Source organism: Vanacampus margaritifer, chromosome 9, assembly GCF_051991255.1.
Source record: "Vanacampus margaritifer isolate UIUO_Vmar chromosome 9, RoL_Vmar_1.0, whole genome shotgun sequence".
In the NCBI taxonomy this organism is placed as follows: domain Eukaryota; kingdom Metazoa; phylum Chordata; class Actinopteri; order Syngnathiformes; family Syngnathidae; genus Vanacampus; species Vanacampus margaritifer.
Window position 1 is genome coordinate 21551713 of NC_135440.1, and position 27480 is coordinate 21579192.

General features: G+C 40.0%; 1 protein-coding gene across 2 annotated transcripts in view; it reads left to right on the forward strand.

Moving 5' to 3' along the window:
- sema6cb (semaphorin 6Cb) overlaps positions 1–27480 on the forward strand; it is a 157757-nt gene that overhangs the window by 20112 nt on the left and 110165 nt on the right. For both annotated transcript variants that reach the window (XM_077576262.1, XM_077576263.1), the window contains one exon: positions 2387–2483. The gene's annotated coding sequence lies outside the window, so the exon portion shown is untranslated. The remainder of the gene's footprint in view (positions 1–2386; positions 2484–27480) is intronic.

A 27480-nucleotide genomic window follows, 5' to 3' on the forward strand; every position in this document is an offset into this window, starting at 1 on the left:
TTAAATCATGTTGTAAGGGTAAAACAACAACAAAAATGATGGGCCTTGTGGGTCTGCAACATATCCCCCGAGATAAACGTGGGTTCACTGTATAACAATACAGTAGTAATCCCGTATGAGCGTCCTGTCTAGTGTGCGGGAGATAAAATGTCAATGGCGTGCCAGCAATGTGCCGGGGATGCGCCAGACGCTTACCATGTGCCAAACAGGGCCGCGAGCCACGCCGCCATGTCGCCGCCATGTCCTTGCAGCTCACGTTAGCACTCTTTAGCTTGGCAGCGTGGTCGTGTTTGATGTCGCTGCACAACAAGTCGCTCCAAATGCTGCATTTGTACATGAAGTAGGAATTTCGTGTCATGTATATATAAATCTGTACGTGCACATTATAACGGATGTGCATCAACAGAAGCGCATGTCATCAGTCTTCATATATAGGAGGAAGTGAAACACACACACTTATATACTCACACACTGATATTGAATTTATTTTGGAGCATTTTCATGCTTCACTGTTGATTGAAAAGTGGATCATGATGTGATAGCGTGTAACACACGCACACACATTTGCTGTGATGAAATACAGTAGGTGCGCTCACTGGTAAATTGAAGACATGATGTGAATGATTGTGTTCATTTCAACACTACAACAGCACAGTAATAACACTATATTTTATCTAGCTGCCATGATGTCGCTTCTGTTTCGGGGCAAAAATTGGAGTGTCGTCCTCGGGTGGCAACCACAACACAACAACACTTACACTATTTCCTCTTGACAAATGAACACAAAGCAGATATGTCCTCATGTTGCACATTTTACAATTGTCCGTATTTATATAAAAAAGTGCGTTTGTTTACGTTTTTGCATTTACACTAGCCTATACGTGTATATAAATTTGTTTGTGTGTGTGTGTGTACTGTGACTGAGTGTCGTTTAGCTTGACATTTTACCCTTTTTTTAAAACTCTTTTTCCACTTTAGCTCCCCTTGCTAGCCAGTGAGAGATTTTTGTTCACACTCTTGTACAGTATTTGTAGTCAAAAAAAGTTTAAAAGTCTAAGTGTAGACTGTTGTCAGAGGTGGCAAATCTAAGTCCAGAAAGTAAAAACCCTGCCACAGTTTGGCTTTAGCCTCAGGTGCTAGCTAGCTAGCTCCCATGGTGCTCGTTTACCTGCTAGGGAGCTAGTTAGCTACCTAGCTAGCATCAAGGGCTAAAGCTAAACTGTGGCAGGGTTTTTACTTTCAGGTGCTAGCTAGCTAGCTCTCTAGGTAGCTCCCATGGTGCTCATTTACCTGCTAGGGAGCTAGCTAGCTAGCTAGCATCAGGGGCTAAAGCCAAACTGCGGGTTTTTACTTTCAGGCGCTCACTAGCTAGCTCCCTAGGTATCTCCCATGGTGCTCGTTTACCTGCTAGGGAGCTAGCTAGATAGCCAGCTAGCATCAGGGGCTAAAGCCAAATTGTGGCAGGGTTTTTACTTTCTGGACCTGGATTTGCCACCTCTTGTCTGTTGTTTTCTTCTTTTTTTCTCTTTAAAGATAGTTAATTAATGTGATAACTTATTATTTTTCATGAACAATTAATCCAATTTAAAAATTAATTTTGACACTTGCTGTTGACTGAAGATGACATCACCGGTTTTGAGGAAATAGGTAACGACCAATCATGGCTCAGTTTGCTGACCAAACCCGGAAAACAGGTGAGCCGTGATTGGTCGTTAGTTATTGCCTCAGCACAGGTGATGTCATCTTCAGTCGACAGCAAGTGGAAACAGGTTTTTAAAGGTATTAATTGTACATAAAAAAAAAAGATGAAGTCATCAAATTAACCCTGGACAAAATATGAACTTTTTACTGCTGAAAATGTAGTATCCCTTAAATGTATGACAGAGTGACTGCTGTTTGTGTCTGTAAAAGGAAACGGCAGCAGCAGTAGACTGCCGTGAACTTTACGCCTTCCTCCATGGATCGATACCTTCATAAAAACAATGCAATAACAATAAGGGTCAGCTTGACAGCAGCAAAGGCACACAAAGGCTAGACAGGACACATTATGGAGACATTTAGAGACCTTTTATGGAGACATTATTAAAATATGAAGACGTTATTGACACTTAATAATATTGCAACGACATTATGGAGGCATGATGAAATAATGAAAATATTTTAGAAGCATTAAGACAGTGAGAAAATTAAGGAGACTTCATGAAAACACTATGGATAAATGTATGAAAATATTATGGAGAGATGAAGACATTATATGTGAACATTATTAATCCGTTCTAGATGTATTATGACAACATTATGGCGACCTTATCTCGATACATTGTGAAGACGTTACAGAGAAAATGTAGGGCACTTTTTATTCCACAATGCATGTGTTTGTTTGCAGGAGGCTCTTGGAGGTGGTGTGATGATGAAAGGGACATTGTTAATATTTGATGGCGCAACATGGTAGAGACCAATAGGAAGTCCCAGCGTCCAATCAAGTAGGTGACCTTTTCCTTGCTTCCTTCAGGAAAGAACGTGCGTGTGGTTGTGATTGGACTTCACGTGTACACCAGCGGTCATGTGTGTGCCGCTCTCTATTCACACGTCATCAGTATGTCTGTTCACGTGTCTGTCTGTCCGTTCACGCATACATCTATCGCAATTTTGTCCATTAATGTACAGTACATGCTCAATGGAAGCATTTGTCTGTCCAATCAATCACTTGCCTGTTTACAAATACATACAGTCCCCTTCAAAAGTATTGGAACCGCAACCTTTGTTGTCTACTGAAGACATTTGGGTTTCAGATCAAAAGATGATAATAATATGAGACATACGTTCAGAATTCCGGCTTTTATTTCATGGTATTTGGAAAACAATGACCGAACCGGTAACATAGTACAACATCAGTCCCCCTTTTTTTAATCACTATATGAATACTAGGGGTGTCAGGCAATTACAATTTTTAATCATAATTAATCTCATGACTTCAATAGTTAACTCTATCTGTTCTAAATGTACAATAATATATATATATTTTAAGTTTGCATTCTTTTGTTAACATAAAAGTGGCAATAAATGTCAAACTAATAGAAATATGGCTGCATCTTTTAGTCATTAATATAGTTTTTAGTTAAGTTAAAATAAAAAAAGATGTAGGCCTACAGTACTGTAAAATAACAAATGTGATATTGATTTGTGTCATTTAAGGACATTTTCTGCCACTAGATGGCATAATTGCATTTGTAAGACATTGGTGATAGCGCAGTGCATTTTTCTTTTCATATTAAGAGCTATCCAATCTTTAACGTGAAGTAACTTGTGAAATCCTGCAATTTTTTTCAATTGTAAAATACAATTTAACCCCAGTCTCCACAAATATATACATTATTATTAAATCTATGCGTGCTAAATTTTGACGTGGACGTGTCTGCTACGTTGCGACTGGAATTCCCCCAGTACAGGCTTTCCAAGGAAGGGGCGGTCATTATTAGTGCATTAAAAAATGAGTCTGCCTGTAAATCTGCCTGTATGTTTACACATTATACTTAGTAGAACTGTATGTCTATTCACACAATGCAAACCCCTATTTTCCCAATTCACACACACACAAAATGTAATCATCTGCCTGTCCAAGCATGTTATATATGGTTGTCCATGTCCATTCACACTTCACTTACACAAATAACACACACACATAATATAAACCTCTGAATCTGTCTGGCCATTCCCGCATTCATTCACACACGCACTCACATGTGAAATAATGCCCTTATTTCTGAGTTCAGGTCAAATAAGTGCATAAAGAAATGCAATGTGTGTTATGTTTAACACAAGTACCGCATTTGTCCTCACTTCCTGGCTTTGTCGGTGTGCTGGCATTGACGGAAAGTTCCGGAGTGGTCGCGCGAGTGCGCTTAGGAAGGTGTGAAGTCTCGGTAGGAGAAAGGGGGGGATAATGATTTTATTTCAGCGTCCCGCAGGTGCATTGTGGGTGTCCGTGCCATTGATCTGGGCCGGGCGATAAGGAAGGCGGGCCGGCGACAGGCTGTTAACCCGCAGAGTCAGGAGCATGAATCCATTTCCCGGCCTCCCGCCCGGCACCGTATCTCCCGCCGGTGCAGCTGTCGGCTTCATAACTCCTTTTTTTGTCCTCTAATCTGCTGTGAAACGCTATCACGGGCCAGAAGGGGGAAAAAAATGCCATGGCGGAGGTGGAATAAATGTCCTCCGCCGGGCCGGAGCGGGAACATCTTCGTCGTGTGCACTCTGGGAAAATGAATAGATTTTCAGCAGGACCTTAACCTCTACCTGTCTTTTTAAACACAGCTGCTTTATTCCCAACAATCAATTATTTTCATTTCATAGCGTTTCTCCTGGCTGCACTGTATATGATAATCCAAAATATTGTACTTTCTAAAAACATGCAGTAGTGACAATGAAATGAGAAGTCAAGTCAAAAATTGTCTTTACAATATGTTCTATGTGCTCCCACTAGTTTAAACACGGCTTTTTGATTAATATTGCATTTCTGAAATATGAATTAAGCGGCAAAATCCACCCCTTTTTGTTCATCTTGGGGGGGGGGGGGGGGCATTTTGTCACCTGCTGTCGACTGAAAATGACATCACAGTTGCTCAGGTGACAACCAATCACAGCTCACCTGTTTCCAAGTTTGGTCATGTGACGTTCACAAGCTGATGTTCTGATGCTATATTCACACTGCAGCTCAATTCATATTTTTGTGTGCGTCATGAATCAGATTTTTTTTAATGCAGTATGAGCAGTATAATTCAGATTTTTTTTTTCAAATTTGACTATCAACAATCCATCTATGTATAAGAAACTAAAACTAATAAAAACAAAAAGGCTCTAAAAGCTAAATAAAAAAGTGAAATTAAAAAATAAAATTCGAAACTAAATGAAAACGATACTAATTATGATTTTTTTAAAATAATAAAACTAATAAAAACTAACAAAAAGGCTCTAAAGCTAACTAAAAAAAAGTGAAATTAAATGATCTAAACTCAAAACGAAATGAAAACTATACTAACTATAATGAAATAATTTTTTGGGAAAAAATAATGAAACTAATAAAAACTAACAAAAAGGCTCTAAAACTAACTTTTAAAAAGCGAAATAAAAAACTAAATCCAAAACGAAATGAAAACTATATTAACTATAATGGCAAAAATTTGAAAAAATAAAAACAAGCGAAACTGCTCTAAAACTACCGGTAACAAAAAAAAAAAAGTGAAATTAAAAAAGCAAAAGTCAAAACGAAATGAAAACTATACTAACTATAATGGATTTTTTTTTCTTTTTTAATAATGAAAATTAAACAAACAAATTAACAATTAAACAAATTAAACAATTAAACAAAGCAGCTCCAAAAGCTAACTAAAAGAAGTTAAATTAAATAAACAAAAGTCAAAACGAAATGAAAACTATACTAACTATTGTGAAAAATCCAAAACTATTATAATACCCTGATGCACATATACACTACTGTAATATCATGTAACCTGTATTCCCATTCACATCAACCATAATATAACGCTTGTCTGTCAATTCACACTTAATGTAAACACTTCTCTGTCCCGTCACTCATCCACATAATGTAAATGTCTGTCCACTCTCACACGCACAAACACAGGCACACACAGACTCGCGCTGCCTCCTGGGCCGTAACCGGTGCGTGGTGAGCGTGAGGGTAATTGAATTTGACCCATGGCTAACGAGGAAGGCGTCCGTCTAATTGGACGTGACAGGGCAGCAGCAGTCCCTCTGACACTCAACATCCCCCCCAAACCTGCCCCCCTTCCCCCCGCCTGTCCCAAAGTGACTCTATCCCGAATGCCGGCGCGTTCCCAGGATGTTTGTCACTGTGAAACGTCTCCATTGAGCGGGACGCGGTGGCTGGCTCTGTTACCGTGACGCCCGGGCGGCGCAAAGACGTCCAAAGATTTGTCCCTGCGAAGCGGACACAGGCGTGCACGGGGCCTCAATCGGCGGCCGCTCTCCTCCAGCCATGGACGTGTGCTTTTATGTCCTGACCAGACTAACAAAAGCGGACGTCATTGGCCGAGTCCTTAAATGCATTTCGTTCAAGGTTCACCTTCTTAACGCTTCTATCACAATCAATCAGTTGAATCAAACAAAAAGTAGGTTTTCAAGATAGGGTTTTGAGTTAGAGCTTTAAGTCAGGGGTAGGGTTTCAAAGTAGGGTTTCAAGTTTCAAAGTAAGGTTTCAGTTTAGGGTTAGAGCAAAAGTGGAAAGTCCTTGTATCCGTCAAATGATCTGGATCGTTATCAGTCTTCCGCAGAGATTGTTAACTCTTTGACTGCCAGACGTTTTCAGAAAAGGGATGCCGTGGGTGCCAGCCGATTTAAGCATTTTTGACTGATCTTTCAAGGTCCACAGAAAATTATGTGTTTGGACTATGGAAACACACATACTACCAAATGAAAGATTGGACTCTCATCTTTCATCAGAAAAAAAAAGTTTGTTTCTACCTTATTCCGTTTTTCAGTAATCAACAATAGAAAATGGTTAGTTTCACCTCTGTTTAAAAATACGTCTTTTAACGTCTTTGGCACTCCTCCATAGGATTTTACTAAACGTTATTTAACGTTTTTGGCAGTCAAAGAGTTAATGAGCTGATCATATGAATCAGGTGATTTGAAGAGGGAGTGTAGGGTTTCAACCCTGAGTTAAGGTTTCAAATTAGGGCGTCAACTGTCAAGATTTGGTCAGGTTAGTTCAAATGGTGTTTCAAGCCTGGGTTAGGGTTGCATAGTAGGTCTCTCTAAAGCAGGGGTGGGCAAACCTGGTCCTCGAGTGCTGGAGTCCTGCAGGTTTTGGAGGTTTCCCTCTTGCAACACAAGCTGATTCCAATCAACATGTCACTTCGTGTTAATGCAATAATAGGTTATTCAGGTTATGCCAAACAAAAGAAAAAAAATATGCTCACAATAACCTATGTTGTTGTTAGCATGCTAGCCAAATTGTGCTACTTACTGGTTGTTACGTAGTCACATGATGATTTAATATGTTGTATTTCAGAAAAGTAAAAACAACAATCTTCTTTTTCTTCTTCTTCACCATTGAAGTGACTTCTGTTCAAATAGTGAAGTGATGAAAAGTTTTCAAGGAGATGATTTCCAAAGTTCACCTTATGGCCATTTTTCCCTCTCCGTTGATCTCCATCCTTGAGGAGGTGTCTTTGTCTATTTCCGGGCCCTCCCGTCCTCTCCCTTGTCCCCGATCCAGGCCGCGCAAAGCTGCTCCATCAGCTCCCGACACTTTTATCAGCCGCGCCAGACTTCCCAAGGAGCTGAGACGCCCAAGAAAAGACTCCATATTTTATTCTTATCCTCATTAGACGCCTGAAAGAGAAGACGCCGCTTCCCCCGCACCAGACCTCCTGCTTTTGTCTTCTAAATCTTTCTGGCGGGGGGGAGAAGAGGGGGGGGTGGATTGGGCTGGCGGGGGGGCGTTGTGTATTTGATGGAGCCGCCGCGATCCTCCTCACAGATACGGGGAAGAAGAAGATTCAGGCTTGGATGAAAAGGTAACAAATGTTCCGCTAAGGATCCTGGAGGAGGGCATCAGGCAGACCAGGACGTACATAAACACAAATGCGTGCGCGCACAAATACACACGTCAACATTAATACATGCACACACAAACACGCACAGAATGTATAAACACATAAATACATACAGTGGATCTAAAAAGTCTACACACCCCTGTTTGACCACCAGGTTTTTGTGATATAAAAGAATAATAATTTCTAAACTTTTTCCGTACTTGATATAGTCTATAAACTGTACAACACAATTTTAACGCATTGCAAATGTATGTAAACACAAAATAAAAAGCCAGTGGCGTGGCGAGTGTGTATGCGCGTGTCTACGTGCATTGAATTGTATTTATTTACCAATGATCGATTGATAGATTAAAGTGCAAATTCGCAGCAGCGTGTTTGCGTTGTTTTTAATGCCACTGACATTTACGTTTATGTTGTTTTTTTATGCTAATGGGGGTCAACAAACTACGTGCCGCGCTCATGTAGCTTTACGACGCTCACATTAATGCTGAAATGTCTCCATAAAAGTTCATGTTGATGTTAATGTATATAAACACAACTCTCTTCCTGTTTATGCAACCTTAGCGTCACCTTCATTAGCATAATGAACATGTGCGTGTATCACACATGTGCTTTTATCACACAAAAAAGAAAAACACTTGAGGTGAAGTGTACACACTGTGTTAGCTCTGTGCATTAGGTTTGATTCATGTCGTATTTTCCAAATGCTATTAGGACATAACAAGCTTTTAGGCAAGCCGCGAGTGGGCACTGAAGCATGTCCTGGTGATAGTATGGATGTTCGTGTCGTCACGGTGACATGAAGCCAACAAGGCAGGGAAAAAAACTGAGAGACAACGCGAAGCTAATTAGCATTGACATTTTTTCACATTCTCACATTCTCAGATTAACACGTTAGCTGTAAGAAAACAGTCAGTGAGTGGCCTGATGCTAAACTAAGCTATATATAACAGTGAGCGCCCTGATGCTAAGCTAAGATATATTCGCAAAAACAAACAAAAAATCTGTTGTGTTTAGCTCCCCTTTAAGTAAGTGGCCTGACGCTAAGCTAACTAAGTAGCCTTGATAAAATAACTTTCATAACAAACACAGCATTAAAAATGTGGAATATTTTGACAAATCATTGTTAGCAGGTTAGCTATTTTAGCCTGAGATGACATTTTCATGATAGTTTATTGATTTTTATGCTGCTCTTGTTCTAATTTTGCCATGCACAAACTTTTTTCGGTATTCTCTATGTGTGAAAGCCAAGCAACAGAAAGAAAGATTTGTGTATCCGCCGGCATTTCGATTCCAGAAAGCGTTGCGGCCAACACTTTGACGTTCCGACTTAATTCCCGCGGCAACTTTTTTTTTTTTTATCAAAGTGCCGTCTTTGAAGCGGACCCTTCACGCTCCATGTGGCCCGGAGCCGCTGCGGGTGTTCCGGTTTGATCCAGCACCTTGAGAGGTTGTCTCGGCCTTGGCGTCTTCAGAGGGAAGATGGCTGGTTGGGCTTTTTTTTTTTTCATTCTCTTCCAAAGCCATGCGCCGTAATTAAAGTCTGCATCACTCTAACGATCATCAACAGCACAGCAGAAAGAGAACTATTGTATTATTATTCTTTGCAACCAGCTTCTGACAATCAAAAATAAGTAAGTCATAAGTAAGATGTATTTTTTCAGTATATCATATGACGGGCGCGGGCAATATTCCCAGAAAAAACTTGCAAATTTGCGACCAAGTGGCAAATTTGCGAGAAAAAAACTCTGAAACTTTCGAGAAATACACGTAGTGTACGACTTGGATGTTTGTGCCAATACTTTTCGGTCGGTTTTTCAAATAAGGATCTAGTAATGGCGTTAACCATATCATGTTAAGCATTCGCACTTTGAAGCGTTGGCGCCTCACTTTGTGAAGGTCCACCCCCTGAGGATTAAGCATTTAAGTTAATTTGTTAAAATAAATATTTACTTGTACATTTATGTTTCCAGAATTATTATTTACACATTCATACATTTTGGTATTTTTTTTTGTAACAAGTAGCTAAGTTGATGTGTCGAATCTGCTGCTCTCCGTCATTCACTTGCATCTACCTAAAGTATGCTAGCTTCTGATTGGTTAGTGTTTAGTCAGCTGATCAGGAATCAGGAAGTGTTGTCAGTAATTTGGATCGAGTCCATAGTAGAGGTTGAACAACTAAAGATCTCTTGTCGTTGACCAAAATGGCTGAAAGTCAAGTTAAAGTTGATTTATCGATGATGTCATTGATATTTTTTCGTCCTCAACCTTTTTATGCGCCATAATAACAAATAAAAATAAAAGATACAACTCATAATTACACTGAATCTTGGAATTAGTGGGAGTCCTGCATGTTTTTGTCTTAGCAAGACACTTTGGTGATGAAAATGGCGATCAAAATAGCCATAGCTAGTGATGCTAACAGTTAGCCTAACAGTTAGTGGATGATCCACTGTCGGCTTCTTTTCATACTCTCAAACCAGCATGGACATATTTTATTTCATTTTCAGTCATCTGTCTCCTGATTAATACACTTTATGTCCTCTTCTTTTGTGAGGGATGAACTGTTAACGGTCAAAGCTACCTGCAAATGCTAATCCATTTTCCGAAACTAGCTACTGATGGCGATGATTATCTTTTTCCACTAAGATGGAGCTCTGCCACACTGGCATCTCACTGTCTGGAGATTCCTCAATGAGCATCTGCCGAACAGATTGATGGGCCGTGCCGGTTAAGACAATCAGGTGTTCTTCAAGTGGCCTTTAATGCCACCGGACCTAACTGCTTGTGACGTCTTTATAGAGCAAGGTTTATGTAGCTCCCGTTTCCTGCAACGCTGGATGAGCTGAGGAATTGTACCATTGAAGTAGTACGCATGATCACTCCAAAAATGCTGCAGTGAGCGGATAAAGAGGGTACACAAAGATAAAGGGGTGCGAGGGGTAAGAGGGGGAGCAATTAAGGTGTCAAATTACAGGAGGATGGCGTATACAATGGCAAAGGAGTGCATAGTGATGTATCAGGAAATAACATTAAATACGATTAGGAGGATTCTGGGGTGGAGTTGTTATTCTAAAGACAACAAGGCGTTAACAGGCTTAAAAGTGCTGTTGGTGTCTCTTTCTGGCACTCTCGTTGCAGTCGGGCGTCCGCAGCCGTCGCGGCGGTGAAGATTTGTGTCGAGCTGGCGGCCGCGTGCCAAACGTCTTGTCGTGAAGAGAACAGTTATTTACACCTTGTGGGAGAAAAAAAAAATGAAGCTCATGAATAATAATGACCTGATTAGCGCAACATAAGACACGCAGAAACCATACACAATCAGCCAATCAGCTTTCAGACTTTCATTCATTCATTCGTTTTTCTCCCCCCCGTGTCTGTACTGTATACTGCCCGAGATTGTAGTGTGTATTATGTAGTATTGTGTACCATTGTCACTAAGGTGCACTGTATTGTGATAGTGTGCATGCTGGTGTGCCATGTGGAGTAATCGTGTGTACCCTTGTCTACTATAGTGTTTTAGGGTTTACTGTTGTCTATTATATGTACTAGGGAGTACTGCATTAGTGTACTTACAGTGATGTACTACTACTAATGTAGACTATGGAGTGATTGATTGTACAGACGCTCCCCACCTTACGAACGAGTTACGTTCCGGACGATCGTTCGTAAGGTGAATTTGTTCGTAAGTTGCTTCAGTGCTATATTTTGTATTATAATTTATGTTTAAAGCCTATATAAGTATATTGAAGGTTTATATAAGTATGTTGAAGGCTTGCACAAGTAACCTGCATTGGTTTGTACTGAAAAAAACTTAATACAATGGAGAGAATACGTACAGTACTGTACTGTACTACGTATGTTAGAGAGAGAGAGCGAGACACACACACACAGTATGTACATGTACGTAATAAGTTAAATAAAATGAAGTTTAACTTACTTTTGGAAGATGTACTCGATGCTTAAGGAGATGATGGAGGAAGAGGAGGATTTTATATCATGAGAGATTCTTCGTCGTCGCTGGAATCGGCTTCAAAAGTTATTTCCTGCTTCATGGGGACCGGCGTTTCTTCCTCCTCCTCCTCGCCACGTTGCTCAGCCTCCAATGAGCTCTCACAGCGCCAATCGTCGGTATTAGCGGCGGAAAGAAGCACTACGCGCAATACAAAATCTAACTTACAGCATTTCTTTCCGAACATTTTTCGACATACTGTACGCGCAGAAATGTTCGTATGTACCGTTGTTCGCAACTCGAATGTTCGTAAGTAGGGGAGCGTCTGTACCATTATCTACTATGGTAAATTATTATGCACTATGGTATACATTTACCATTATGGTAAGCCTGTATGTACAGTATTGTAGTGTATTATCACCTAACTCGTGTGTAGAGTGGTGTACTAGTGTGTACTGTTGTCTCCTATGGTGGCTAGCATTTACTTTTGTCTGCCGAGGTGTACCAGGTGTACTAGGGCAGTGGTCCTCAACCCTGGTCCTCGAGGACCGGTATCCAGCCTGTTTTCCATGCCTCCCACAGCCAACACAGGTGATTCATATCATCAGCTAATCAGCTATCTCTGGAGAAGCTTGATAACGATCTCCACCTGTGTTGGCTATGGGAGACATGGAAAAGGACCACTGTACTAGAGTATAATGTGTTGTGTTAATGTGTTCTGTTGTTAGTGGACTAGTATGTACTATTATCTACTATGATGTACTATTGTGAATTATGGTGTACTATAGTGTACCAGTGTGTATTGTGGTTCTATTACTTCTATTACTCATATGTACCGAGGCCTACTCTGGTGTACTATAATCTATTACTAGTGTGTATTTTACAACGGTGTACTCTGATGGACTAGCGTTGGCAGTGGTGCACTGTCGTGATTCTGGTGTACTATTTAATTCTCATATATCTATTGTCGAGTATTGCCACTCACACGTCCCCTTTGGCTGACTCCAGTTCGTTCTGATTGGCCATTTTGTCGCAGACTATCATGGCTGCCGTTTGAGCGACAGGCCGGTTTAATCCACCTTTGAAGAAGATCTGCTTAGCGGTGGTGGCGGCAGCTTTCTTTATAAAATGTTTTTCATTTATTCCGCTGACTCAGCTGAAAAAGTGACGGCGGGGGGGAGCGGAGCGCAGCGCGAGTGGGAGTGAAGACGAGCCCGTCAGCCTGAGCGCTGTTGTTTGCTCTACGTTGATTATAATTCTATTCAGAATGATCATGCAAATGTCAAGTTTGCAAATGTTCTTCCACTTGGTTAAAGTGAACACTTATTACAACAAAGTGCGCGGATGTGTGCTTTATTGGTATGCCAAAATGAACAGGTGCTTTGTTGTTGTATGACGACTTATTTTGTCATTATAAGACGATGTGACATGTAATTTGTTGTTGCAATAACTTGAACGCACTTTGTCTGTCATACCAACATGATGGTGTTTTTTGTTGTTTATAACAGCAATGAAGATATTCGTCACTTAATTCTTCCTATCCACGATTAGCATTTTGGATATTTGTAACTTCAGTTCTCCCTATCCACAATTGGAATTTCGGATATCCACTATTAGCATTTCAGATATGCTTAACTTTCATTTCGATTAGCCGTAACTCAAATTCTGCCTATTGACAATTAGCATTTCGGATATCTATAACTTTCATCCAATTTGTCATAATTTTTGGTCTCTATTTCACAAAGCAGGTTTATCGAGAAAACGTTGCGTCTTCCATTTCAAAACAGGGAGCTAACTGAAACCAGAGGAAAAGAGGTAACTCGAGCCTGTTTCATAATCAATCAATCATTTAAGTTCTCGGTCAGTTACCGTACTAACATTGTCCATGAGCCTAACCTAGTCGCTGGCGAGTTTTTCACAATGAACCTCGAGTTTTTCCCCGTACCCGCCTCCTTCAGCCACACATGACATTTCATTTCCTCATTTATAAAGTCCGCTGTGGCGGCTTTTTGCATAAATATGCCTATAGTCTATATAGAGTAAAGTCCATTTTTGTTACGAACATGGCATGTCCTTTTGACAACGACCCGCTTTATTGCGCAGGGAATTAAATATTTGTCACAAGATGTTATCAGACCGCACATATATATACTATACACACTATACACTATACACATCACAGTCTATCATCTACATACACAACTTAATCCGCTCACATCGCAGCATTTATGTGTTGCGCTCATCTAAGTTTTTTACATTTCATCTTAAGTCAAGTGCGCTTCTCCCCTGCAGGATTGCACCGAAATGAAATGAATTAATGAGTTACCATTCAACAGGTTTCACTTGTAATATTATTGTGATTGCAAAGGACGACATTTAAATGGACGCATTTGCCCGACCGACTTCCAGCAGCAACGTTCTCCCTCGCCGCCTTCCACATGATCGCATTAAGATTTTCCGTTGAGAGGGGTAAAAAAAAAAAAAACAGCAGCGAACAGCAAAGCTGATGTTTGAAAGTCGGAAGTCCCGCCTCCTCCGTGGCATATACCCCATATATTTAATTTTGACAATACATTTTTCAATGCATGTATAAAAGATCGTAACCCAACAACAAGTTGATGTTGATCTTAAAATTATTATTTTTTATCAACATATGCTGCTTTGTTTTCATGCCACTATGACGTTATTTCTCTTTTGCCACATTCGATTCAATATCAATAAATCTTCCAGGTTATGATTATGAATTATTAAATACTGTAATTCTAAAAATACTACACGAAGCAGGACATATTCTAATGAGACTAAACATGAACATTTGACATATGCAGAGCACCAGAAGCTGACACTCAAAAGTGTGAAATATTATAAAATAAGATCAAAGTTATCAGTGGCTCATGTTTGAATTATTCATATGTTCATAATACCTCTTGAAGTCAATACGGCTTCTGTTTAATGCCGGCCCAATGGCGCTTTAATAACTGCATTGCTGTATATTCAATATCATATCACACATCACATATATCACGTCATGTATTATACATCATATAATAGAAATCATATATTACACATCATATAATGTGTCATATATTCATGAGCATATATTCCCATATAATGTGTTATATCCTGTATCCACATTAAATGTACATATTCAGTGTACAATATTATGTATACTACGTGCACATTGTGAAGAGGGTATTTTCTGAGCTTTTTTCATCTTTCAATCTTCATCATGAATATTGCATCAAGTGATTACTGTGCTCTCAATCTAATATTCACGTTTTTAATATCAGCCGCGGCCTCACTCAATTGTCATGTTTGCCTTTTGGGAAATTATGAAAAGCACGCAGATACTTGCTTCCTTCAAATGAAACACATCCTTCATCACATATTATTATTCATAACGCACATTATTCATCACTTTATTCCCATTGAAGGAGCACATCTGCCTAGTCAGCACTTTTTGTCTCTTTCAACATGCGATTGCTTGAGCATCAACTAATACAACAATAGATCATCTCTGGGATATTTCTATATTAATCAGCTTCTTATTTATTTATTTATTTATTTATTTTTGCTTGCGCTGTATTACATGTGACCATTTACATCTGTAGACATAGTACGACAGTACTTCCCTGTCACTATATCGCTTATTTTTAATTGGTCATTTAAAAAAAAAAATCATATTTTAAACATTTCAGCTCTGTCAACTGGAAAAAGGATGACAAACCAAACAAATAATAGCTTTATCGCATCATGTTTTTTGTTTGTTTCATTTTGTTAAACTGCCATGCTTGGAAGTGTGAATTTCCCAGCTTTCCTGAATCCACCGTCACCTGTGTGTGCTGATACTGTGATGGAAACACTTGACAAACGTGTTGTGTTGGTGTGTTAGCAAAGCACCTAGCCGTCCTTAGGGAAGGTCAAAGACACGCGTTGACATTCCGCCGGCGTTTCTTCCCCCCCCCCCCCCCTTTCAAATGATGTCATTTGAAGCGTAGGAGATGGCGCCCTCTGCCTCGCTCAGCACAAACAAACGATGTTGCCGAGCCCATTCACTGATTGGTAGTTGGTATGAACTTTCCATACATAATATATCAATGTCAGTTGTGTCGTTCTGATGTTTACATTGAGGAGAAGTCCACTCATGCCTCATTTTTAAATTGATATCACATGGATGATTTTCTGTTTTATTTTGATGCATGAGTCCTTGGGACTTTTTTGTAGGTCCTGTTTTTTTTTTGGGGGGGGGGGGGGTGTTGGGGACCATTAAAATACATGGACACCAAAAGTAATTGTGCGTTAGAGCTGAAGCTAACAGCTATTTTGGTATTCGTATTTATCGTGTATAGTCTTTTTCGCCTATTAAACTGACTATGAAAACAAATCCTGATCGCTTATATGAGCACTTTGCTGCTAGCAGCTAGCTGCTAGTGACTAGCTGCTAACGCTGGGAATGACGGTGTATTTTCATTATTTAGCGTCCTTAATTAACGATTGAACATGATTGATATTATTTCAGGATGACGTTTCAGCCTAGTGGGTGCCTCACATTGTCAGGGTACTGGGTTCAAATCTCAGTTTTGGCGCGGGTTTTTCCTCCCGCATTTCAAAAACATTATAGCATATTAGCTTTCCTGAAGACTCTACTATCTGTGTTGTAGTTATGGCAGTTGTTTGTGAACTTTCTGAAAAGGTTTATTGTTGTATTTCCTTTTCTTCCAGTAAAGTTCTTGTATGGTTTGAACATTATTTCACGGTTATGGTTCATGCAGACGGTTATTCTCATATTTTTATGTTTTTAATCTGCTGCTGAATTGAGCGGATAGGGTGAGTTAGAAGAGTGAGTATTTGAAGCTAGGAGGCAAAGTGAGGACATATATCACATTTCGATTCTATTTACATTTTATGAGACAAGACAGAAGCACCCTGGCAGTGTGTCAAATGTGTAAAAAAAACAAAACAAAGAACAACAGAAGCTTTATACCAGCCAGCACTTCTCCCTTTGACAAATATGATGTCATGTCATAAAAATCCAATAATTTATTGTTACATCCTGACAAAGTGTTTAAGAACACCACACAGGAAGTTTGACTCAAACAATAACAATCTTGATTTAAGATCCTCCTGAGTGTGCGTACGTGCTTAAGCATTCAGTCTTGTTGCAGTGTGGATGCAAGGACTTAACATAACCATAAATACTTTTTGGTGTGAGAAGTTGGTAACCAAGATGAGACGTGTGACCCCCAGGTCTTGTTGACTGCATCTCTACCACAAACACACACACATGCGCGCATACACATGCTTTAAAGATCGAAACACACATACTAGTGAGTGTGTGTGTGAGGATGAGTGTATCCTACATCTCTCGTACGTGCATCTGAACTTGACATTTCTCTACAAGGTCACACGTCTTCCTTAGCGCACAAACGCGCACAAAACACACACACGTAGAGCAGCACTAACGATGAGTCTGGGCACATCTGTAACGGGCAATTAACATGGTGATCTCAATGTGCGTGTATTTATCTTGCTTTAATGGATGTTGTGCAGCATGCTCATTAAATAGTGCACGCAGGTACACACACACACACAAAAAGCACACGGACATACACGCTTATTAGCTATAGCATTAAGTGTAAGCGATGCCTTCAAGTGCACCTTGGAAAATTTAGATTTATTTTGTTTATTTGCAATTTGTTTATTTTATTCTTTACTTCCTGGTTGAGTCAAGCGCCCCCTCTTGCCCTTACATCACCATGCTAGGTGGCTACATGTTAGCATTCCGCCCTTACCCTTATGTCACCATGCTAGGTGGCTATATGTTAGCATCCCGCCCTTACCCTTACGTCACCATGGTAGGTGGCTACATGTTAGCATCCTGCGCTTACCCTTACATCACCATGCTAGGTGGCTACATGTTAGCATCCGTCCTTACCCTTTACCATGCTAGGTGGCTACCAGGGTTATTACAGTTTTGGAATTTACATTTCATGTTTTGATTTATTATTTTTTTGGATTCTGTTAGTTTCGGTATTAGTTTTTGCTTGTTTTTTTATGTGTAATACTTGTGCGCAATATTTAATAAACACCATGGTAAAATAAGTAAGTAAGTAACACATTTCTTACCTTGCGTTGCATTTCGGCTGAGTTAAATGAAAATCAGGGGAGCCGAGCCATTGGCGCTAAAAGTTAAACAGGCAAATTTGTCGCCTAAGAGCAAAGTCCTCTGAAGGTGTTTCTATTGGCTGCTGCTAGATGACATCACTTCTGTGTGACACACTTTCAAACTTTTATTCCAGTTAATATTGAAATAAATATATTTAAAATCACATTTACAATCATCCCCAAAGGCTCATATATTAAATTTATTTCCAAAGACTAAAACTGACATTTTCGCTATAATTATAGTTAGGTTTAATTACTTTTGCAAACATAAAATGTAGTTTGGTAGTTTTTTTTTAAGTTTTTTAAGCATTTTCGTTTTTATTTTATTTCATTAATTAATTGTTTAAATTTTTTATTTAAAAAAAAATGTATTTCATTAATTAATTGTTTTTTAATTTTATCTTAGTTTTAGTTTTTTCGTTAACTAAAATAACCTTGGTGGCTATATTTTAGCATCTCGCCCTTATGTTACCATGCTAGGTGGCTACTTGTTGACATTACTAACGTTATCATGAAAAATGTTGACCGTTATGCTTCAAAAAACACCTTTAAAATCATACATGAATACTAATTGGACAAAGCTGACCCAGTCCACACTTTGAGAAACGGCCTTTATTATCGCGCATTAGCACTTCCTCCCTCTGCCTGTATTTAATCACAGGTCACCTATTGCCTACGGGTGACACCCTGACACACCTGATGCCACAAACAAAAAAACAACTTTGAACGCGTAGCTGTTAGCATTTTAGCATGTTAGCATTTTAGCATGTCAGCATGTTATCGTTAGCCTGTTTCCTGCCAAATATTAAAAGGACCAACTTTTCGCCACTATCTTGACTTCTCGTTGTCATCCGAGAGCGGGTAATTGTCACGGCTAATTGTCGCCAACTGCCGGCGCAATTTGCTGAGTTGTGCTTTCAGCTGCTGACTCGCTCCACGGCGCCCCGCTGAGGCCGTGGGGGGAAGCAGCTGCACTCAGCAGGTCACTGATCCAAAAAAATAAAAAGCCTAATTGCTTTTTAATGTGCTCCACTGCGGGTGTGTGTGTGAGTGTGTGTCTGTGAGTGTGTGTGCATGTGTGTGGGTGGGTTCATTGTTTAATGAAGGCTAATTAATGAAGGTCACTTTTTGTCACTGCAGTTTTTCTTTTATGAAGTAAAAATATTAATACTACAGTTAGCCACCTGTGATAGGATATGAGACTATATAAAAACATATTTAATATAGCTTTACCCCTCCAACATGCTTTAGACACATTTAAACTTATTCAAGCAGCTTTCAACTTAAGTCAGACTTAGTTGAACCAATCAGGCATTTTAATGTAAGCATTAAATATGAAATGCCATAATTAGCTCACGCAAATTAGCATAGATACAGTAATTATAAACCTTCAAACAATTTCTACGTTAATATACACAGTGCAGCATATTATTTTATTCCGGTATATTTTATTGCCCAAATCACATTTTGGCTTCTGTGTGTTGCCATGCCAATCTAATCTGCCCAGGGTCTTAAACTCTATTACTATTGTTTAACCTTTAACCAATCAGATTTCAAATCCATCCTCACAGGTCCAGGGAACGGGTCCTCAGTTGAAGTCAGAATTTTGGGCTATTTTTGTAATATTTTTTTTTAGTGTTGTTAGCTAAATATTGATTGTTAAATGCTAAAGCTGAAAGTTAAATGTTTGTGGTACAGCTGCGCGCTGATAGTGATATGTTGCATTGATGGTTTCTTTCTAGATCCCCCCAATGCGATATTGGTGGCAGTAAGAAATGCACAGCCCGTCACTGAAAAATGGAACGTAATTCTGAGAGGGAATGTCTTGGCGATTTGTTTCATCTCAATCTCGCCAGTCTGGTCACATGACGTCTCATTTGTTGATATTGAGCGGCGGCGTGCATCGAGCGAGACGCAATGAAGCCGCCATCCAATAATAATAATAAGCGGCGGCAGTCGGTGACGGAAAGTAAATGAACATCACACAAATTGGCGAGAGTGCACTTGAAAACAACGCGATCGATGGGTGGAGAGTCCTTCATGCTGAGACAGCACAAGTATTGACGTCAGCATGGCGACAGTAGTGCTAAGTAATGAAGTATAAATACTTTTTTCTACTGTTCATCGGTGCTTTCAGATGTGAGTTACTTGTTTATAATAAGCAACGGTTTGGCAAATAGTGAACAGTTCATCAAAAAATCGAGGCTCTTCGATGCCACTCCTTGTTGAAGTTTTCATATAAAACAAAGAAAATTACACCTTGTGTTTACTTGAATATTTATTTTTCTGATGACTTTTTAATTTTACTCCCCACCTTTTAAAACCGATATCTGTAACTTTATAGTCCTTACCTTGCCAAAATACACTTTTTTCAACCTCTCCAGATATAAGCGGTGAAGTCAACAAAAATGAATTTGGACTTTTTCTGGCATGTGACACGTCACGTGACCACCATTGTATATGGGTTGACAGGCATCACGTACACGTGCACATGAGCGTGACACCTGCTGCTGACAAAGTGACAACTTCAACTGACGGCCAGGACGCACATGCTTCCATCCATGCTACTACTACAACTACGGAGAATTATGTAAAGAAAGAAAGACTCTGGCAAAAGTAGAAGTACTGATTTGACTGAAGTAAAAGTAAAAAAGTATGTACTTAAGCACAAAAGTACTATAGGTGGTTGCTATAGTGTTACTAACAAACTAATCTTAAATTCATTTTTTTTAATGACGTCATCATCTTGACTTCATTTTTTTAATGATGTTATCTTAACTGATTCTTTAATGACAACAAAACTTAATTATTTGATGCTATCATATTGAATTCATTCATTGTAATGTCTCTCATTGACTGCCTCAACTTTGCTACATTCTTTGGTTGGATAATTTTGGCTTCATTCTTGGATTAACTTCATTCTTTGACAACACTATCTTGACTTCATTGATGACATCATCTTTACCTCATTCTTTGAATACCCTATCATAAATCACTATTTGATTACATCAATTTATCTTCATTCATTGGCAACATCATTTTGACTTCATTCTTTAATGACATCATCTAGATTTCATTGATGAATTCATCCTAATTTACCAATTTTGAATCATAAAGTCACTCTGATGAAATACTCATAGCGTCAATGTTCACTCTTTGGTAATCTTAATTGAATTTATGCATGACATCTTAACTTTGTTCTTTTGAGACATTACTAGGGAAAAAAAAGTCAACCCCTACTTCATTCTTTAACTGAATTATCTTGACTTCATTATCTGATGACCTCCTCTTAACTTGATTCTTTTGATTGATCTGACCTCATACTGGGATTTTTTTTTTACTTTTCAGTCTGTAAGGTTGTCCGTTTGTCTTTCCTCGACTCAGCAGACGCTCATGCAGGCACATCGTCATAAAAGTCAGCTGAGTAAACCTGATAAGAACCTCACTTAAAAGTTACCCCAGAACCCAAACAAGTCCCTTAAAGTGGACTTTTGATGTCATGTCTCATAAATGTTGTCTTAAGTAAATCTATAAAATTCTGCTGAGATTGTTTCCCTTCCCTTCGCTTCCTGTAGCACAAAGCTAATGTTGACTTGTGACAACAGTCGGCAAAAACAGCATTTATACAATGATTCTTGTTATTGTTATTCCTAAAACCATTTAAAGTGTACCGAGTCCGAGACTTTTGCGTCACCGTGGTGCCAGCTGTCAGCTTGCCGCAGCAATCCAGCTTCTGTTTTACCGTGCATTACAATTTAGTCCAAATGAGGAAATGTGTCACTGCAGCAATGCGATAATGTCACTGGAAACTGACAAGACACAGAAAGGAACACAGAAGAACTTTAAAGTCAGTCGTGCCAGGCTAACTTTTCAAAGTGCGTAGAAGGGGTAAAACTAAATCACAGATTTTCACCTGTTCGTAACGGGGATTCAATGTTTATCTAACTTGTGACCCACTCCTTCCCCCCAGCATGCTAATTGCTAGCAACAATTAGCGGCACATTTGTTGAGTCATTAGTGGAGAAGGTGATGAGTTTTTGCTTGTAATTAGCCATCAGCTCAAATAGCTTGCTGCAGCCCGCTAATGATGGCGCCCCCCGGAGGACGATTAGCGCATTGATTGCCGTTTGTGGCTGTTTTGTCTTTGCTTTGTTTGACTTGCAGTAGCTTCTACTCTCTCATCCTGGAATCGAGCTCTTGGTATGACCCTCGTAACTAGCAGCAGGCTATAGGAAGCCATTTTAGCATTTATTTGATATCCAGATTTTGGTACATGTATTTGTTGTCAGGGTCGGCGTGAGTGGTTGAGGACCCATATACATTACAGCCGTTAAACGTCCTCAGCGCCTTCTTTTTGGACACGTGTAAGTCTTGAAATGCTTCTGTGTGTACGAGATTTGTTTGCTTTGCTTCCGTCTGGACTGGGGCCTTAATACACCAACACTATTAAGACACACCTGGGGAAGGGAAGACACACACAGGTGGACGTGGTTAGACATAACGAGACAAGGGAAGAAACCAGGAACGCAAGACAAAAAACACCAACCATAGACAAAAACAAAACGAACACTCATAACAAACAAAAACCCAACCCCCACAGAACCGAAACATGACAGTTATTATTATGCTTCACTATTAGGACAATTCAGTGCACTAGTAAAACGACTGTGTCCTACTTTTTCCCACCACTGTCTGTCTTCCACTACTTTGACATTTTTGTTTCATTTCTACACACTAGCATGCCAACTTTGGAATACGTGATCACAAAGCGAATTACACTCGTATCTCAAGGCACCACTGTTCATAAACTATTCAGATGTATAGTTTGATAAATGATAAATTATGGGGAGACCCTTTATTAGGTACACCGTCTCATGACATCCAACATAAAAAATAATTACGAGTCACGGCTTAATTGAACAATATATTTATTGCTATGCTCGTAAAACCACGCTGACTTAATTGAAGGACGTGAGCGTATCCAAACTTTAATAAAGGCAAAAAAAAAATTCATTATTAAACGCGTGAGCAGGTGTCCCTTGTAAAAGTATCTGAGGTGTGTTTCCATCTTCATGAGGAGGAATTTGTCCTGCAGGGAGAACTTTTACAAATATGACGACTCAGCAGCTAATTATTTGTCAGCGTGATGATGAAGACGCTTCCTAGGGAGAGTCTTCCTCGCGCCGACGGCGTCTTCATCGTCTTCATCGCCGCCGCAGCCTGAATACGAAACAGCCGCCACCGCCGCCTGAATAATCACATCACATCAGATCATAGCTCACTTTTTATTGCTGCAAATATTAACACCTGCAGGCAACCACATGGAATATTCAAGTACTGGGCTACGGAGGAGGAGGAGGAGGAGAGGAAAGGAAGGGAAAAGTATAGGAGGATGGGAAGGAAAAAGAGGGGGAGGAAGTAGAGGATGGCAGGAAGAAGCAGGAGGAATTATCTAGAGGAAGAAGAGAAATAAGCAGAGGAATAAAAGGATAATGAGGATGAAGACAAAGAAGAGGAGGAGGAAGGGAAGATGGAGGAGAAAGAGAACGACGCCCACGAATAAGAGGAGGAGGAGAAGGAAGGATAAGAAATAGGAAGAAGAGGAGATAAGAAATGGAAGAAGATAGGGAAGAGTAAGTAGAGGAAGGCAGGGAGGAAAAAGAGGAGGAAGAAAAAGAGGTGGAGAAGCAATATGAGGAGGATGAGAGAGTAGGAGGCACAGGGAAGAAAATGAGAAGAAAGATGAGGAAACGGAGGATAAGAAGAGGCATAAAAAGAGACGGAGGAGGAAAAGATGTGGAGGAATAATTAAGGATGAAGCGGAGAAGGAGAAATGGAGGCAGAAGGAGAAAGAGAACAAAATGGTGAAATAAGAGGAGGTCCATGAATGGAAAGAGAAGAAAAAGAGAAATGGAGAACGAGTCAAGTATTTATTTATATGGCCCTTGATCACAAATGAGATGAAAGAAGTGGAGGAGTAAGTAGAGGAAGGCAGGGAGGGGAATGAGGAGGAGGAATAAAAGGAGGTGGAGGAATAAGAGGAGGATGAGGAGGGCAGGGTGGAAAAGGAGGAGAAAGATGAGGAGGAAGAAAAATGTGGGGGGATAGAAAAGGGAAGAGGAGAATACAAAAAAATAACATTTTAAAAAGAGGAGAAGAAGAGAAATAATTGGAGGAGGAGAACGGTGATGAGGAAAAGAAGGAAGAAGGGGAGGTAAGTGAGGAGCGGGAAGCGGAGATGAAGAATAGAAGGAGGATGAATTGAAGAATAAGGAGCAAAGGGGGGTAGGAAGACAAAGGGTTAATTAGGAAGAAGAAAAGGAGGGAAGGGATGAGGAATTGAAAAACAAGGAGGAAGATGAAGTGGGAAGGCTGAGAGAAGGGTTAGAAGGAGCAGTCACAGGATGAGGAATAGAAAGACAAAGCATAAAGGGAGAAGGAAGAAGATAAAGATTTATATGAGGAAGAAGAAGGTCAGAGTAGGATGAAGATGTTTGAAGTTGTAAATGTCATGTCGTGTTTGAACAAATCATCCTTTGTCTTCGGAAATGTTCTTTGTCAACTAGAACAAATATTGATCAATAGCACAAACACACAATGGATATGAGTGCAAGACACAAAAAAAGTGTTTTCACATTGCACATAGCGAGGAAAAACTTGCGCCTCGGCCAACAAAACACATCGAATAGCGAAACAGAATCACCCGCCGAGATGAGACGGTCCAAAGAAGCTTTGCTGGGCTGGAAGTCAGTACACACGACACACTACCGCGGCTAGCTGGAGGCTGAGGCAAGCTTGATGCTACTATTTACGCCGCAGCAGCTAGCTAGCAACGCATTTCGACTGGCTACTACTAGTGCGACTAAACCCGTTGCCGAGTCGCTATAAATCAGTAATATTTGCTGTGGTGGCGAATAAGCACGAAGGGATGACGAGGAAAGAGCGAGAAGCCATGCTAATTGCTAAGCTAACCTAAGCTTGACACATAAGATTGGAATTAACTGCTTGGCTGGTTGAGTAAATTTTTCACAAAACTGGAAATGTGTTTTTTAAACAGCAAACTATCAGGCAAATGAATGTGTCTAGACTCTGGAGTTGTGATAGATTATTAGTAGTCAAGGAGGCCGATAACCGATATTTCAAGCTGATATTCATTTGCAGTAAAAGAGAAAATATTAGCGTAATTTTTTTAAATGACTTTTTCTTTTAGTTTCAAACATATAAAGAATAGACAGCTTTTTTTTTTAATTAACAAAAAAATAAAACTTGCACGCTGCTTTCAGGGAGGTAGGTGTTAAGTCAATAGTTCTCTAAAATGTTCTACTGTAAATCAAGTTTTCCAAAATTTCGACATAATTTATTAATTTTATTCATTTTTATTAAAATAAAATAAAAATTGTAGTAAGTTCCCAGTGTCAGCATCATCTTTTATTAAGTGAAAATATGAATAAATCCATAAATGAAATGTTCCCTGTATCTCACTGAGCAACAAATACATGCGAGTGTAGCTCATTTGGGGTTTTCGTCAGGGTTCGTAAATGTTTCAAAAGATCTTCGCAGACAGTGAAAAAATTGTCTCAATAGATTCAAAATGTGAAAAGTAAACGTCTGTGAACGTCTTACAAATCCTGATGAAAACCTTAAATTCGCTGCTGCATTCACCGCTCTGTGAGATACCAGTTTTATCGGCCTTCAGATTCGTAAAAAGGTCGATGCTAATATGTGTCAAAATGCCAAATATCGGCACCGATAATCGGCTCGGCCGATAATCGGTTTATCCCTACTCTGGAGACAAAATCTACTGGAAATTAAGTTCTGCTAGGAGGCGTGGCCTCATAAATATTTATAATGTACCCCACAGGGTATTTTTGAAAGTATAGTTGTTGTGGTGGTCCGCATTGTTTGCTGCATACTTTGAGGCAAGTTGAAGTCATGATGTGAGCTCGAGACACAAGAAGGCAGTCAGATGTTTGTCCTCATTGGTCTCATGTTGGTGCAGCACTTTTCCAAGACAACATGGTGTTGTGATCCGATTGCGCCCGCGAGGTCTCTCCCTTCCCCGCTCAATTAAAAGTATGAAGGGCGGATGAAGCGGTTGGGAGAGCGGTTGAGCTGGTGTTGGGGGGGGGGCAGGGGGTCCGCGGCGGGGGGCTCGTTTAGTTTAGTGATGAGAACAACTTTGACTCCCACGCTGCCTCGCGCGTTTCCATATTCGCACGCCCCAAAAGTACGCCAGTGCGGCCCGCCCACGGACACACACATGTACACGGTACATACACACACACACGCACCCAAGTTCATTACACCAAGCCCCTCACTGCTGAGGTGGAGGCCGATCTCTTACCTACTTTCGCCTCCCCCTTCCTTCACTAATGGGGTGCTCAGAGTGTTTGGAGGAGGGAAGTGTGTGTGGGGGGGGGGGGGGGGGTGAAGGATATGTTGGAAAAAAACACTCCAACCTACAAAGAGAAGATGTTTGCAGAAAAGACCCCTGAGCAAAAACAGTGTGTGTTTGTGTGTGTGTGTGCGTGTGTGTATGTACGTAAGTGTGTGTGTGCATCTGAGTCTGTCTGTGTATTTGTGTGTGTCTATACAAGCCTTGTAATGGCCAAGGTGACCTTCACTTTCTGTCTGCGAGCAACACGTTAAAATGTTGCAGTACTGTATGCTCTGTTATTGTCACTCCTGTTCCTTATGTGAACATTTTATTGTGTTCAAAAACACGTTAAACAAGCAATATTTACTTAACATGCATTCAAATGTTATTTGATGCATGTGTCATTGTTAAATGTTCTTTTTCTCGCTACAAAGCTACAACCCCAAAATGCAGATTGACCAAGCACAATGGTCAGGGTATTAAATTGTTTCTAATTTAATACCCTGACCATGGCTTGAACCCCTAATTTGAGACCCTAACTCTAGCTTGAAACCCCAACTCTGACTAGATACCCTATTTTAAAACCCTAACCCTAGCTTGAAACCCAAATTTTAAACTCAAAAAGTCCTAACTTGAAACCTTAACCCCATCTGGAAACTCTACTTTGAAACCCTAACCATGACTTGACGCCCTACTTTGAAACCCTAATTGGAAACAATATATATATTTTTAAACATTAATTACACTTTAACTAATCTGCTCCCAAAAACGTATAAATACGTTCAATTTTAAATATTACCATGGCCCCAAAAACGTATTAATACGTGTTTTTTTATTTTTAAAAGCAGGCAGCAGGTAGTTAATAGTAAGATAGTCATTCGCCCAGGTTGTTGTACTAGTGTGCTCAACTGTCTTACTAGTGAGGACAGAGTTTAGTACTAGATGGACCTTAAGGTTGTAGAAAAAACTCAAACAGCTTTTCATAGGGCTCACTATTTGGCAAGCAGTAGCCAACGCTAGAAGATATTTTGAGGGTGGGCTCACTATTCGGCAAGCAGTAGCCAACTCTTGTCAACAATGTCAGCAGGTTGCGTTTTTTTTTTTTTTTACTTTGAGATATTCATCAAGTGGCTTTGTGTAGTATGTGTGTGCGTGCTTAACAACAAATGGTGGACGGCTCCTAATTGCCAGTTCGCTCACTCCACCGCAAGAACATCATCAGCCTGAAGGTCACATGATGGTTCACTTGTTTTTTTCCTTGCTTGTTTGTTGGTTGGGTTGTCGTGGAGCAGACAGGCAAACGGTCGCGTCTGCAGACAAACTGCGAGTTGCTGTTGATCACATGCGTGCGCTGATGTCACTTCACTGCAGGAGGGAGTAGGAAGCTGAAC